Raw genomic sequence first — 16,876 nt, 5'->3', positions numbered from 1 at the left:
CTCTGCCCCGCCTCCGCTCCATGTGGATTTCCATTTTTATTCCAGATGTGTAGGCTCGTGGGAAATAGTGCAGGCAGAGCTCCACATTTCTTTACACCCAGGATGTGGACCAAACAAAAGAAAGATGTCTTCCTTACAAGACCAGGTGATGGGGGAGAGGAACTGAGGGATGCAAACATTTTAGGATCTGGGCCTGGGGAAGTGAAAGGAGGCCAAAACTCAGGACTGTGGTAGGAGTCAGAACACACCATTAATTCTGGAACCTTCAAAGCCAAAGAAACTAAAGGGAGCTCTTGCTGCTTCCAGTCCAAAATTGCCCCCTAGGTCATCCACACTGTTATTTGATAACTAATTTAGATGTCTGAACTTAGAGAAGGCTTAAGAAAGTACTGAATTGGGGCTGGCAGGTGGCATGCTGGTAAGGCACTGGACTCCCACACACCTGACCACAGTTCAAGTCCTGGTCCTAGTGGCTTGTGTTCTCACTTTCCCTTTCTCTCTCTCTGGGCAAATTAAAAATAAAAAAATAATCATAATAATAAGTAAAATTAAATAAATCTTAAAAAATGTACTAAATTGAATTTTTTTCATTACTGCTTCTTTTTTTTTTTTTTTTAAGTTTATCTATTTATTTCTTTCATGAGCAAGAGAGACGGAAAGAGAAAGACAAACACTCCCAATAGGGTCTTGACACCATGGTCCACCCTTCCTCTCAGATAGCCCTGGACTATGGGCACACGTACCCAGTGTATTCAGAGAGGTCTCTGGATGCGAACCAGAACCTTCCCAGGTGAATCAACCTCAAAGAACATCACACTTTATTGCTGGACCACAGTCTGGCTCCCATTACTGCTTTACTTATTTACAAGTTTGTATCTAGTGACTTATTATTAGTGAACCTTTATATTATGTCTTCATGTTCTATGTAGCAATAAATTCATATGTGAGAAAATTAAATAACACATCTTTCTTTGTATATCAGATTGGTAAAACTTAATGGGGAGTTGGCCCTTCAGCCTGGTGGTTCAGGGAAACTGGATCCCACATGGCCAAACTGTGTGGTTTGAATCCTAGGCCCAGAAACTTGAAGAACACTCTGAACACATGTGTATTTGTGCCCCCAATCCCAACAGGGTAAAGAAATGGAAGTGAAGAGATTGTAGCATGAACATGCCCCACTGGGGTGCTTTCTCTCTCTCTCTGTATCTTTCTAGTGAACACTCATAATTTTTTGTTTTAAAGGGGGGAAACCAGCAGTTGGCATAATGGCTATGTCACTGGACTTCCATTTAGTCAACCACAGTTCGAGTCCCCCACCCAGTAGCTTAAACTCATGCCGGGTGAGTGTGCGTGCGTGCCCAAGATCCCGAGAGGAGAATGGAGGAGAAGGGACTGTGGCGTGGCCATCCCTGTGGCAGGGGATTTCTCGCTTTCTGTCTCTCTGTCGCTCTCTGTCTGTCTGGTGAGCACATGTGCCCTATAGCAAAAACCTCTCAAAAAGAAATAAATAAATAAATAAATAAATAAATTGGTAGTGGGTACGAGTGTTGGCAAACGTGTGGCTGTATTATCTATTATCTATGTTTCATAGGTAGGACTCAGAGAAGTTACTGCAGTTCATAAATTAAGATCAAAATTAAAAACAAACCGTAAAAAGATATGCATAGTCCCTGGCCCAGCAATTCCCTTTCTAGGGATATATCTTGCAGCAGCACTTGTAGATGTGCACACGAATTAGTATATAAGAATTTTATTTATTTCTGTTGCTATTCAGGAACGCTGGAAACAACCCATATGCATATCAACAGCATATAAACAATCATGGTGCTCCATACAATGGGATACTGTGGTGGTTTAAAAAGAGAGAAGCAACTCTGAGCATATTGGCAGGGATAGATGGCCATTACTGAGATGCAAGCTAAAGAAAAAAATAAGGCAGAGTTAAAAACAGCATTATGTATGTGCTTATTTCAATTTATATAAGAAAGACCTACTGCATTTTCGTACAGAAAACATGTGTCATGACTTTTCCAACAACCCAATATGACAGCATGCACTGAAAAAATATCTAGTTAAACAAAGTGTTTATCTCTGGGGTTACAACGACTTTCACTATTGTGTAGCACACACTTCATAATTTTTATTATGGTCATGTGTTATGTTTATTATCAGAGATAACAGTAATCATTTTTTAAATAAGAAAAAAATTAACCAGAAAATAGTGCTGCATGCTTGTTCTGTTTTTGTTTTTTAAGTTTTTTTTCTTTCTTTCATGAGAAAAAGAGAAACAGACAAGCACCATAAACAGGATTTCATGCCACAACTTCTGCTAAGCCTTTCCCAGCCAGTCAGGATCGTGGGCGAGTTCATGCACCTGGCATTTATAGGTTGGCCCAGGAACAGAACTCTGATCTACCTCATGGCCTCCAGCATTGCAGAGTGTTGTACAATGGCTGGGCCTGCACACTCGTCTCTAAGTGCTGCTGACACAAGAGAGATCACGATGCTGTTCTTGAAAACCAAAGAGTTCCTCAAAACAGATCTGCACACCAGAGAAAATTATTGTTTTTAAGATTTTTTGCCTCAGGACCAGCAGTTAGCGTAATGGCTATGTTGCTGGATTCCCATGTAGTCGATGGCAGTTCGCGTCCCGGACCTGGTGGCTTAAAACTCAGGCCAGGCGCGTGTGCGTGCATGCCCAGGATCCTGAGAGGAGAACGGAGGAGAAGGGATTGCGACATGGCCATCCCCCCTGGGGCATGATTTCTCGCTTTCTGTCTCTCTGTCTCTGTCTGGCGAGCGCACGTGCCCTATAGCAAAAACCTCTCAAAAGAAAAAAAAAAGATATTTTTGCCTTAGGGCATGTGTGCTCACTAGAGAGAAAAAGAGAGACCCATGCACAGTGAGAGAGAAAGTGAGAAATCACCCCATAGGGGGATGGCCATGCAGCGATCCCTTCTCCTCTGTTTTCCTACCGTGATCTTGGGCACACACACACACACACCCACACCCAGCGTGATTTTCAAGCCACTGGATCCAGGACTCGAACTGTGGTTGGCTATGTGAGAGTCCAGTCATGTAACTGCTACACCATCTGCTGGTCCCTCAATGACAAAATTCTGAGAAGCGAAGTTTTATTCCTATGCCAGGGGTGGGTATTGTAGCTTACTATGCCATCCCACTGTGCATCATTAAAACATTTTTTTTCCCACGGATCATAGGAGCAGTAGCCTAGGGGCCTATTTCCTAATATTTTAGCTAGAAAAGCTCACCGTTGTTTTAAGATGATTACATGAACACAGTTTTTTAAAAAATGGCAAGTTTTTCTATATTATCCATTAGTGTTATAAAGAAAGAGAAAAAGATTTAGATGCTCTCTTTAGGACATTTCCATTACTGAAAAGACACTCTACAAACCTCAAGCTAGAAGAATACATTTACAGATTCTTCCAGGCCCCTTTTCTTTTCAACTTTCCATGCACCATTCTATTCTGTGAATTAGTACAACTTCTAAAACTGCTGGCCAGTAGGAAATAATTTGCTCTTATAGAATGGCTTATGGTGCCCTCTCTTGGATTTCCTTTTAAATTCCCAAGTTGGTGCGTGACCTTGGCTGCTCTGAGATAAACCTAGAAAGAATAGCAAGCACTGTGTCCCGCTGGACTGATTGGCTGTTTGGGTTGGTGGAATATTCAGACTCTTGTCTGGCTAGCCCAGGGTCCTAAAAGCGACTGTGTTCTAGTGAGGCATGACAGACTGGGAGTAAGATGACTTGCTGGCTGCAGCTCATGGCAGTGAAACCCAGATCCCCTGACTACTCTAGGGCTCCCTCTCAGCCCCACAGAGCTCCTTTCATGGCTTGTAATGAAAGCTCTTCAAATGAAGACTGATGTCTTACCTCAGTGGAATATCTCAGGTGCTTGATGTGAATGATGAAGTGCACAGTTGCCTTTCAGTTCATGTACAGTCTAGCAAGTCCTCCATTAGCATAGTCAGCTCAGTCCTGGCCTGTCAAGCTCAGGCTGCCTTCCTGGAAAAAGTCACGGCTTAACTCCAAGGGCACCCTTAGCCTCCTGCTCCTCCAGTGCTGTTGGATCACAAAGCTATCGCATTGCGGCACTTGACTCATTGCTCTTGGGAGCAGGGTGCCAGCTTTCTGGAGGACAGCACACTCTGTCTCCAGAGGCTCGGCTGCAACATCAGAAACACAAGGTGAGGGCAGAAGAGGCCTAATTAGGCATTAGATGTCAGGAGCTGGAGGCCTGGAGTGGGTGGTGGGAAGGTGAGGGACTATGCCCCTAGAGGTAGCAGGCTGCAGGGTTCCACACATTGGGTTCCTTCCCAAACTTTGGTTTATAAATGTCATTAACTCAAAATGACTAGAAGGGTGGTCACAGCACAATGAAATTGGAGATGTCCTGAAGTCATCAACTCATTATAAAAGACCTACTTACCTGAGACTTTTCCAAATTGGACAACCATCCTAAAGTTCACATGATATTTCCAATAATGAATTGCAGAACTGACATAGAGTGCTAGACTATAAATATTAAAATATATTGGGGGGGGGGGGTTGTCCCTGTAGCCTAGTGGTAAAGGCAGCCAGATCCCACATGGCTGACTTTAGTTCAAATCTTAGCCCTGGAGGTTTGAAAACATGCCAGGTACATGTTGTGTGCACAGCCAGAATCCCAACAGAGTAGAGAAATGGCAGAGAAAGGATTGGGTGCAACTACTCTGCATTGGGAGGTGATTGCTCTCTCTCTCTCTCTCTCTCTCTCTCTCTCTCTGGTGAGTGCATGCATCCTATGGCAATTAAAATAAATAAGTAAATAAACAAATTAATTAAACATTTTAATCTTTGGTACTAGAGGAGAGAACGAATTTGTCTTTGGGCTCTCTTTAGCAAATGATATTCAAAACTGTTGAGATGGGTGAGGCAATCAAAAGAGTATGCAACCAATACAATAGGAAAAAAATAATTTGAAAAGTATATCAGACTGTTAACTAATGTATTACGTTGCTTTTCTCTATGTGTTGTAATGGTGTGGTATTCATCACAATTTTAGATTTTTAATTTGTCGTGATTTCTTTTCTGACTCTAAATAAATATCCATCTTGGTACCTAAGTTTGAACTCATTTTCTTAAAGAGGGACTCCAAATTGCATAAGCACCATGCCTACACAAACTTCATGCCAATTTTTACACAGCCTTCTTGCTCTGGTTCCTAGATGCACCCATGTGTCTGTGTGTACTGACTAGATGTCTTCATTGCCACTGTCCACATCGTCATGCCCTTGCTTTGAGAGTGCCTGTTGTTTCTGCGTTTTCAGAGCGATTCCCTCTATAAGCGGACTTTAAAAAGTTCATGGAGGCACCAGCAGATGGCATAGTGGTTACATCACTGGATTCCCACATAGTCTACCACCAAGTCCTGGACCCAGTGGCTTAAACTCACACGGGGCATGTGTGAGTGCTTGCCCAAGATCCCGAGAGAGAACAGAGGAGAAGGGATTGCAGCATGGTCATCCACCCTGGGGGGTGACTTCTTGCTTTCTCTCTGTCTCTCTCTGTCTTTTTGGTGAGCATATGTGCCCTATAGCATAAAAAACTCTCCAAAAAAAAAAAAAACCAGTTCATGGAAAACAGAATTAAAGTTGAAATCAATGCAGGGTTTTTATTCATAATATGTATTTTCCATGAACTTTTTTTCTAAGAATTATTGTTTATTTATTTATTTTTCAAATTTCACCAGAGAGAGAAAGGGAAAGTGAGAAAGCAAGTCACCAGGTGCGGAACTCGAACCACGGTTGGCCATGTGAGAGTCCAGCAACTCAACCACCACGTCATCTGCCGGCTCCACCATGGACATTTTGAAGACCCCTCGTATTATCTTAGGTCTAATGTAGAGGATATGGATGACCTGTAACATCTCCTAATTAAACTCTCTGTACCTTAGCTTTCCCACCTGTAAAATGGGGACAATCCTGGGACCTATTTGACAGGATGGCTGTGAGGGCTGAATGAGTTACTACGTGTGTAGCACTTAGTACCATGCTGGCACAAAGCATGCACTGTGTAGAAGCTTGCTATTACAGTCATGCCTCGCTTCATGATGGGAATACATTCCGAGGAACGCATCCTTAGGCAATTCCATCACTGTGCAAACATCGTGGAGTGTATTTATGCAAACCTAGATGATGTGTCCTGTATGTTCCTTATAGGACCATGTCGTACAGGCAGTCCACCGTTGACCAGAACATCTTTATGAGGGGCACGACGAAATTTTATTTTAGTCTTTGCCTACATATTTGTATTTCACATTATGCAGTGGAACAAGACCTTGCATTTTCTACACTCTCTCCTCCCTCCTCACCTTGATATAACTTTATTGGGAGTTTGGGGAAGGAGGGGGGGTTGGCAGTGGTAGGACTTACAGCAAAGACGACAAAAATCTTATCAAATAGGAAATCAACAGAGGAAGTAAAAATGCCTAAATCAAGAAATAATTAGTAGAAGCATATTATCTAGAAATATAGAAAGAAATACCAGAAGAAATCATTAAACATTTTCAAAGGTATGACTTCTGAGCAGGCTAGGAGGAATAGAGCCAGAAATTACTGGGATTATTTTTATTTCTTAATTGGCAAAGAAAATTTGTATATAGTCATTGTGTACTACATGTTGTTTTGAAATAATGTATACGTTGCATAATGGCAATATCACACTTGGAAATTACTGCTTTTCACCATAAGCTTTGACACTTAACTATGTGCATGCATGACTTGATTTTTTTTTTAATTTTAAAATATTTTTTAAATGTTACAAACACAAATATTTGACTAAAAATACCCTTTCAAAGGGTTCTTTTGACTAGAAGAACTAGGTTTTTTCCCCAATGTGATAACTATGCTCTTGGTTATTCTTTGTAGTCATTTTAGTGAGAAAAATTAACAAGCAACAAATTGCAACAAAAAGAAGAGGGTTCGTTTAGGTAAATTATAAGTAAGCTTTCCCTTGTGAAAATCTTTGCTTAATTGGGCTGCAGCTGGTGCTAATTTATTCTCTTCACTGTATCTCATTTTGGGCTTGCGTGTGTATTTGCAAGTGTTTGTGTTTGAAACATCACACAATTTAAGGCTTTCATTTGATGACATGAGGGGCTCGTAAGAAGTTTATCCTAAAAAAAAAAAAAATTACTTTCTCCTTGTCCTTTTTGCTGTAAAGCTGGGAGCTACTGAATGTAGTTGGAGAGCAGCTGAGATGAAGCAGGTTGGGGGTCACTAGGTGATCATATTTGGTCTTATTTTCCCGTTCTGCTGTTCTCTGGGTTCATTCATTCCCTCCACCTCATTCCGTATTGAAGACACTGGGTGAGCGAGTGGCGAGCAGGGATGAAAGAAGCTCTGATTGGCTGGGTCGTGTGTATCAGCTCTCTAAGCATGAACAATCATGGCTTGAGCCTCCGTCTAGAAAATGCAACATCCTGGGCACAAATGGAGAGGCGGTTAGCTTTTTTGGTGTGAAAAATGGAGACTACCATCCAGGCATATTTTTCTTGTGCCTGGGGGTATTTCTGCTGGGTCGGCTGGGCACCAGTTGCATTTCATTATCTTCTAACGAGTTGGCATCACTCACGGTCCCATCTTTCTGTGCTCACAGGAAGAAGCAACGAACAGAACATCTTATTGTTGATTTTTTTTCAGTCTAGGTACAAGGGGCAGATTTCATTTTATTACTGAATCGCGAGTCATACTCAGCTGAGACGAATCACTCTGCGAAGATTCTTACTGTTCTTTTCTTCCATATTCATATTTTACAAAGCCAATAACTGACTTTAAAAAGCATAATTAGAACCCTACTACCAGCTGTTTTATAAGGCAAAAAATGGAGGTTTTGAGTTCAAGATATATTAAATTATATCACAGGATACCATTAAGTTAGTCTCTCTATAATGACTCGCAAATGAAGTATTTGAAGTTTAAAAGCAAGCAGCCAGCATGGTGGTTAAGGTACTGGACTCCCACATGGCCAAACATGGTTCAAGCCTAGGACCTGGGGAGCTTGCTTCCTCATTTTTCCTCTTTCTCTCTCTCTCTCTCTGGTAAGCACATGTGCCCTATAGCAAATTAAAAATAGAAATCATTAAATTAAATAAAAATTTTTTAAAAAACAAAGCAGTGTTGAACAGTGAAGACATTATGCTAATCAAAATAAGCCAGATACCAAAAAAGACAGAAATCGTGTGAGTCTGTTTATATGCAGCATCTGGAACAGGCAAATTCAGAGACAGAAGGGAACATAGTACAGGGACAGAGGGGACGGTAAGTAAGGAGTTACTGTTCTATGGGTACAGAGCTTTGGCTTGGGATGATGAGAAAGTTCTGGAAGTACCTGGTAGTCCTGGTTGCACATCATCATGCCTTACTTAACGCCACTGAATCATTCACTCAAAAAGGGTTAAAATAAAGGACTGAATGGTGGCAAAATGGGAAAATGTGATGCTCTGCGAGGCTGGCCCACATGAGAAGATTCTGGGTTCTCATCTGGAGGCTTCCCTGAGGACACCAGGCATACTCATGCCCATGATTCAGGACTGGCTAAAGCTGGGGGTGGTGAATTTTATGTCATGCATTTTTTTACCACAATAACAGAAACACGAAAGGCCATGTTTCCCTGTATAATGCCAGTGCATTCCACATCATATAAATAGACCTATGAAGTAACTGTGTAAAATTCAAAGATATTTACTGCTCCCCCTGGCCCCACTAACCCTTTGGCCTTTCTCTCCCTATTGCTTCTCAGCCAGAATAGGCAAGAGAAATAAAAGGAAAATATATTTAAATTTATAAACATTGCTGATTATTGGCCCACTCCACAGTCCTCTTGGAACGTGAGGTTTAGCGCAGCCTGATGGCTAGGTAAGGTAAGAGATGATTAGTACATTTCACGTCCCTCACGTGCTCCGTGTGTGCAGTGACTATGGCTATGCGGTGTGCAGGGCTCACTGCCATTGCTACCTCCTCACTGGGCTCAGCCTGCTCAACAGCTGCAGAAGGAATTTCCACAATAGCTTAGCCAAAGGAGAGCAGTGGGAATTCTGTGAGGCTGGAGCTGGAATCTGGAACTCTGGCACAGAGGCGAGGATGCTGCAGATGGACACTTAGGCTCTTTGTCACGTTAATGTTTCCAAAGCACAGCTAACTCTTGCCCGTTTCCATACCTCAAAATAATCTCCTTCCTGTAGTGCTAATAAGTAGAAACTAGTGGAAACACCCCTTCCAGAATCTCTGTCGGGACGTCTGCTGGGAGGCGATTGGGTGGTCCCTGAAATGGGCACGGCTCCCATGGTCAAGGAGAAACATCATCTGCTGCCTCAGGACTGTCCGTGCTCTGTAGTGACCAAGGGACCATCAGAAGATAAGAAGTCAGAAGCCACGTTTCACACTTTACTCACACTTTCTTCTCTTTAATAGTCTGAAAATCTGCCTATTGGCTGGAAGAATCAAGGAAGTTTGAACTATTACAGTGCCTTTATAACCGCAGTGTAATAAATCTAAGCTAATAGAGAGGAAATTAGTTACTGAGTCTACGTATCTATAACTGAAGCACACTTGGGGTACTCTTAGCCCAGTGTCAACGTCCGACGTGTTACACTGCAGAATCTATGGCCCGTGCTGCTGTTTCCTGCCTATACAGAGGGTCTTGGCAATGTTCATGGAAAATACGTACTGTGAAAAGACTCTGGGTGGACCTCATTTATTTTAAAATCAAAATCAACTTGTACTTTAATTCCATCTTTCCACAAACTTTTTGAAATCTCACTATATATAAATTTTGTTCTAAGGACTAAAAAAAAAAAGTAGAAGATGTACCTAAGTCATTAATAGATTATTCTAAATAAGAGAGTATGGGAAGAGGGTGAGGGAATAAATAAACTCGAGCAGATTAAATAATTGTTCTCTAAAATTATAGACTTTATCATAGAAACCGTTGTTGAGCAAACAATTTTTTTTTTTTTTAGGTCTTTTGCCATAGAGCTTGTACACTTGTCGGAAAGAGATAGACAGAGAGACAGTCAGAGAGAAAATGAGAAATCACCCCCAGGAAGGATGACCATGCTGCAAACCCTCCTCCTCCATTCTTCTCCTGGGATTTTGGGCATGCATGCACACATGCCGGGCATGATATTTTTTTTTTTTGGTAGAGGTTTTTGCTATAGGGCGCGTGCGCTCGCCAGACAGAGAGAGACAGAGAGATAGAAAGCGAGAAATCACCCCCCAGGGGGGATGGCCATGCCGCAATCCCTTCTCCTTCATTCTCCTCTTGGGATCTTGGGCACGCACGCACATGCACCCGGCGTGAGTTTTAAGCCACCAGGTCCGGGACGCAAACCGCAGTCAACTATGTGGGAGTCCAGCGACATAGCCATTACTCTAACTGCTGGTCCTGAGCATGATTTTCTTAATGAATTATTATACTTAACTTTATTTATTTATTTATTTATTTATTTATTTTAAGTTGACTGGAGAGGGGCACAGAGAGAGAGAGGGAAAGTGAGAAAGCCAGCTGCCAAGTCCAGGACTCAAACCACAGTCAGCCACGTGGGAGTCCAGCACCCTTAACCACCATGCCACCTGCCAGTCTCCCAGCCATGATTTTCAAGCTGCCAAGTCCAGGACTCAAACCATGGTTGGCCATGTGACAGTCCAGTGCTGTAACCACTATACCACCTTCTGGCCCTGACTGGTATACCTAGAGAAGTTGAGAGAAAAATACAATTGCTTTCTAATGTTGAGGAAAAAAATAGCCAAATATTGGAAATTGGGAAAAGGACGACTACATGCCCTCTCTATGTCTCACTGAAGTCATGCCTCCCAGGCCAACCTAAGATGAACTAATTCTCTAGGGACATGCTATGCACCTTTGTTTGACTTATTTACTATTGATTTGTAGCTGTTTAACTCCTAGTTAACTTAAAGTGAAGCAAATATTGATAATTCTTGTCTGGTAGCTATACAAATGAATTTTACATACAACGAAAGGAATTATTTCTGCCTGGTAAAAAAGATTATAATCCAAAGATCTACATTTTACTGCCCTGATATTAATCAATTTTGCACATAATTTAATTATGTCTTCTGGTGTTACTTCTTTCATTGACTGCAAATTATATCTGGTTCTCTCCTATTCCTTTGAATGAACTTTATGGTCCTACTGGGCCTTTCGGGAAGGAGATACGTAGCTGTTCAGTGTGGGCTTACCTGGTTTAGTATGACGGTCATGTTTTTAACTTTATGATAAACTTCGATGCCAATCAGCATCTCAAAGCCTATCGAGGCCAGGCACCAAGAGTCAACTGACCATGCTGGTTAGAGACTACAGTTTTCTCAATAAACATCAAGAATGAGTTTCCATAAAACATTAATGTTGCTTGGTTTTTTTTTCAACAGGCCTAACGTCCAGATAGATTCAAAATTGCCAACAACTTGCCTTGGCTTTGCGTTGAGACATCCCAAATTCACCTCGGAGGGAAAGGTGGATGTGGGGAGTGGGAAGGAAGAACAGGAACAAGGAGCCCAGTGCGTAGACATTGTCCTGTCTAGGAAGACTTTACTAATTTGCCAGAACCCAGAAGGCCAGTTTGCCGAATTACAAACACAAATCAAAAACAGTTTGATCTATGTATATGGTCTTCAATACTAGACTCCTGTTAATAATGTACTTCAAATAGGATGAAAAAGACCTTTTTATCTATTTGAAAGAAGAGAGAAAAATGATCAATGCTCCTTTTTTGCCTGAAAGAGTCATGATGAAATTCAGTATTTAATGGCTCTCTGGTAGTGCGAGGCAAAACTCCCTGGGCAGGAACTGGGAGAGGATTAAAAGGAGGAGAGAGAAATCCATCTGTGTATCAAGTGAAAGGGATGGGAGAGTTTTCCCTCATCTTCTCTGGAGGCCCGAAGTTTGGATTCCCTGGGGGATTTAGAAAAATGAGAAGTGAGATATTGCCATCAGGAGAGTGGGCTCCAGGGCCAAGTCTTCCCACAGAGTGGATGGCCTTGAAGAAAAATCATGTCCAATATTTGATTTTGAATTTTTTCCTGCTGCTCTATAATTTCCCTCAGTCCCCTCAGCCTTTCAGTAGAAATACACGCCAAGCAACTGTCTTATGTCAATGGTCACTTGGGTAGTGAGGAGATGGGAAGGCCACTGGCACAGCTGAGGTGGGCAGACCAAGATCTGTCCTGGGGCTAGGAGAAGGAATTCAGCCAGAGAGGTCACCCCTTCTTCTCTACCCTGCTCCCAGGAAACTGCAGAAGTGGGGAAACCATGCTGGATTCTCTATATTTATATGAAAAAGGGACTTAGTTTCCTTTTCTCAATTAAAAGGAAGAATGATCTCAGAATCCTAGAGAATTTGTGGATCTAGGTTATATACATTTACCTGAAAAATCTGAAATGAGGATCTGCTTTTGGCATGGTGATTAAGGCAGGTGGATCCCACATGGTTGACTATGGAATTCAGGTCCTGGACCTGAAGGTTTGAAAAACACACCAGGTGCATGTGAGTAAATGGCCAAAATCCCAGAAGAGAATGGAGGAGAAGAGACTGTGGCATGGCCATCCTCCCAGGTGGTGCTTTCTCACTGTCCTTCTTACTCCCTCTCTTTTCGTCTCTCTTCAGAGAGTACATGTGCCCTATGGCAAATTTAAAAAAAAAAAAAAAAGAAATCTGTAGTGAGATAGCCCATGAAAAGAGGATAGAAACCATCAAACCCAATCCCAGCAACTGCCTTGATCATTCAGTGGAAGTCTTGCTGGTTTGGAGAAGGGCCCAGCAGGATTCAGGGACCTGGTCTTTAAGAAAAAGAATACCCAATCGCTAGGATTAAACAAGGTATGTGGCCTAGAAAAGAGGTCCCTCAAAAAACCCCAAGGCCAAAGCTTTATTTACTTCCTGAGGCATTACCCCCTGGACTAGAAGTACTTTTAAGGCAAGCTTTGAGGACATGAATGAGATGTCTAACCTCTCCAGTGAAGATTTCATTTAAGGAAAGCCCGAGTTCTTGTCCGAGCTGTTCAAACATGAGGGTTTACGATGGAAGGTACTAGAGCCTGATTCCTGTTCTATGGCAGTGATTATTTTGGCTGATGGGTACTTCCGTAGAGATAATATGCTGCAAATAAGGAAGGGTTTTTGCCATGGCAGGACTGGTGCCATAATCACCCATCAGAAGGGGACTGTTTAGAAAGCCAGAGACTAGGTGGTCCTCCTGGAGACAGTTCAGCAAAAAGCTTCCCCACAGAGGCCAGGTCTTGCTCTGTAGAGTTGCCTCTCCCTTCCCCTCAGCCTTTAAAACAGGGTTGAGGATTTCCTGGTAATCCTTTTGTTTTCACTGTTAGGTCTGGAATCCATTAGCTTGGGTGGTCCTGACTATTTTGTTAAAATTCCATAGTTATCCTTTTCCTTGCATCAGTAAGAGATTTCAAAAGTTTTTTGTTTGTTTGTTTTGCTTTTTATTTTTAGTTAGAAAAGAATAGGGTGCTGGCAGCAGGATAGAAAGAGATTAAAAGCATTCACACAACTTTTTAGGAATAAATGCCAGGAAACTCTCCAGATTTATTAATTGTGTCATTCTATTTTTATAAGCCAACTAAAGAGCTCCTTATGTCATATAGAAAAGTATTTGATGCTACATGTAGTCCAAAGAACTTTTAGATAGACACTTGATCTCACAAAATCTTCACAAGAATCCCATTAGAAATGCAGAGTATTGTTCTCCTTTTCTTTCCCCACCCACCCACCACAATCCCCTGCCCTGAAAGTTAATGCAATCAAACACAGTCAGAGAACTGCCCAAGCTGACATAGCAGGCCAGCGGAAAAACTTGTTTTGTACCTCAGGTTTCCTCTTAGTTCAATGGTCTTTCCCTTCCGGTTCATAAATATGTTTTTGCATTAATTTCTTTCACTAAGTAACGTGAGTTGCTGTGCATGCCATTTACCCTGCCTTTCATTTGTCCTGACCTATAGTTCTTGCAACTCAAAAAATACTATCTTCCTAGGGACTACTCAAACTAGGTTCAAGGACATTGTGTTAGAGTCAGCAGGGGCTCTTCTCTTCTCTTCTCTTCTCTTCTCTTCTCTTCTCTTCTCTTCTCTTCTCTTCTCTTCTCTTCTCTTCTCTTCTCTTCTCTTCTCTTCTCTTCTCTTCTCTTCTCTTCTCTTCTCTTCTCTTCTCTTCTCTTCTCTTCTCTTCTCTTCTCTTCTTTTCTCTTCTCCTCTCCTCTCCTCTCCTCTCCTCTCCTCTCCTCTCCTCTCCTCTTCTCTTTTCTCCTCTTCTCTTCTCCTCTTCTCGGAGAGATTTTTGCTGTAGGGTGCATGCACTCACCAGAGAACTGAAGAAAGACAGAGAGAGAAAGTGAGAGTTCACCCTCCCCCTCAGGGGAGATGACCGTGCTGCAATCTGTTCTCCATTCTCTTGCCGAGATTTTGAGTATGTGCCCAGTGTGAGTTTCAAGCCACTGGGTCTAGGACTCAAACCATGGTCAGCCATGTGGGTGTCCTGAGCCTTGACCACTGCACCTCTGTGCCGGCCCCAGCAGGGGCTGCTCTTGAATGGATAAAGGAATGAACGAATGAACAGACAAAAGGAAAGGACTGTTCTGGGGCATGGAGATGCTGACCCATCCTTCTCAAAATACAGGAAGGGTCCTTCTGCTTCTAGAGAGCTCTGCCATTGTGCTCACACACTTTTTGCTGGTTTTCCTCGTTTGTTCTCTGGCCATGTCTGGCTTGTTAACAGGCCTATCCTTCTCCATCCAGCCGCTAAAGGTGGGAGTTCCTCAAAGCTAGTCGTAGGCCCCCATGTCTTTTGCTAGACTCTCTTCTTTAGTGGGTTCTTGCCCACTCCTTCTCCTTAAAATGTTGTCTATATGCTAATGGTTTGCAAATCCATTCGCACCTCTTAAATCTATGTATTTAATATTTCTACTAGACTGGCTGCAGGCACAACTTAGAATCTTCCCTCCTCCCCAAACTGGTTTTCCTCCAGAATCTCTTGCTTACCACTCATCCCCTTGGTCAGACGTCTGCAAGCCATCCTTGGATGGCTTCCCTCTCCTGTGCTTCCATACTTTTCATCACCAAGTCCACCTGTCTAGTGACCCTGACACCTTCCCTCTATTCCATCAGCATCTCCCCAATGTAAGCCACTATTGCCTCTCGTCTGGACTTGGAATAGCTTCCTGCCTGTTCTCCCTGAGTCCACTCTTGTTCCTCTCTTATTCTTTCAGTAAAATCTCTTCAAAACACTCATCTGACTACACAGGGCATCACGCTCCCTCCCCCAGCCCCCTGTGCTGCAGCATACCTGTCTTTAGGAGCCTGCAGCAAAGCATGCTCCCGGTACCGCCTTCTGACTATCCCCGCCCCCACAACCACCACCCTCGCAGAGTTTACACATGGCTTCATGATATATAGAGACACCACTCAACACACACACACACACACACACACACACCGTTGCCTTTTACTTGTCCTTCAGACCACGTCTCAAGCAGCATTTCCTCAGACCTCAGTCATGCCCTTGTTAGACACTCACACAGAATCATGTTCTGGATATATGTATTTCAGGTTTGCAACTATACTTCTTCCTTTAGTCAGCATCACTTTACTAAGCACCTGCTTTGCATCAGGCACCATTCTATGTACGTGAGTAATTAAGTGACAGAAAAGCAAATACTTGGGTATTTTCTATTATTTAAGTAATAGGAAAGTTTAAAAATAATACAGAAGTACAACAGGTAATTATATTTTATGAAAACTTCTAAGTTCATTTCTGTGCTTACCTTTGTAATATTCTTTCTATACTGGGCCTTATGTTCCATGAAGAGCTGCAACTGTGTCTGTCTTTGCTGACAAGTAGCATTAGCTCTCAACAAGGCTAGTACTTAAAAGGTACTCAGACATTTGGGAATTTAGTGAATAAATTTGTAAATTAAGGAATGAACAAATTAAATTTCATATGGTAACTTGGCCCACATTGACTTTGTGAAACGTTGTGAAATGCCAACCCTCACTCTAAACTTTCCCTGTTCAGAGCATCAAATGAAGACTTCATTGGGTTTTATAGTGGCTTTCTGATTTTGGTAATCCATTGAAGAAGGAAGTTTGAAAGTTTTTGTATACTGTTAGCAATTATCTGCTCATGTCCTGTCTGAAATACCATGATTGTTCATGAAAAGTATCTTTAATAAAGCTGGATACAGTTTGGTTTGGAAAACAAACAAACAAACTAACTAACTAAACTAAAAAAGAAAATAACCCAGGTGTAGTCAAGACAACCGTTCCCTCACCTCTTGAGAAGAGACTCCTGAAGAACTAGCTGAACTTTGCCGCCATCTTCCGACCAAAGTTAATATGACAGCAGTGAAAGCCACATTTGAAGTTATTACTGCCCGAATATCAACGATTAGTCCCACTGCTGAGTCCTAGCTTTGTATAAAAATGCTGGAACACGCTGCCCGTTGAGAGGAAGCGCGTGGCCACACTCCGCACTGTCTCTGTCCCAGCCTTGTTGGTGGTTCGCATCGCTCTGTCCTTCCCCCGCTTCCTTATCTCACCACATAATGAGGCTTCATGATCGTTGTTTTATGTGGGCATGTAATGTGAACACGAAATAAACGACGGTTTCATATCACGTTGTCTGGTTGCAGGTATTTAATAGGTACTAGCTATTATTGTTATCGTCGTCTTTATTATTATTAAGACCTTTCTCCTCCAGAGCAGACGAGCTCAAGATGACCGGGACTGCTCTGTTGTCACTTCTCCCTGAACCAGGACACCTGTCCCAAACTCTGCAAGACTTTC

The 16,876-nt window shown here is 42.4% G+C and overlaps 1 long non-coding RNA gene across 1 annotated transcript; it reads right to left on the bottom strand.

Moving 5' to 3' along the window:
* Nucleotides 1-1,833: 1,833 nt before the first annotated feature.
* LOC102473639 (uncharacterized) lies at nt 1,834-16,489 on the bottom strand. The gene is made up of 3 exons (XR_334019.1): nt 16,363-16,489; nt 3,899-4,030; nt 1,834-1,918 (listed from the first exon to the last, which is right to left on the bottom strand). It is a non-coding gene; the product is annotated as an uncharacterized LOC102473639 (long non-coding RNA).
* Between the last annotated feature and the right edge of the window lie 387 nt (nt 16,490-16,876).

This window comes from Tupaia chinensis, unplaced genomic scaffold (assembly GCF_000334495.1).
Source record: "Tupaia chinensis unplaced genomic scaffold, TupChi_1.0 Scaffold000133_1, whole genome shotgun sequence".
Taxonomy (NCBI): domain Eukaryota; kingdom Metazoa; phylum Chordata; class Mammalia; order Scandentia; family Tupaiidae; genus Tupaia; species Tupaia belangeri.
Note: the sequence above shows the minus strand (reverse complement) of the source record. Positions and strands in the feature narration are given on the sequence as shown.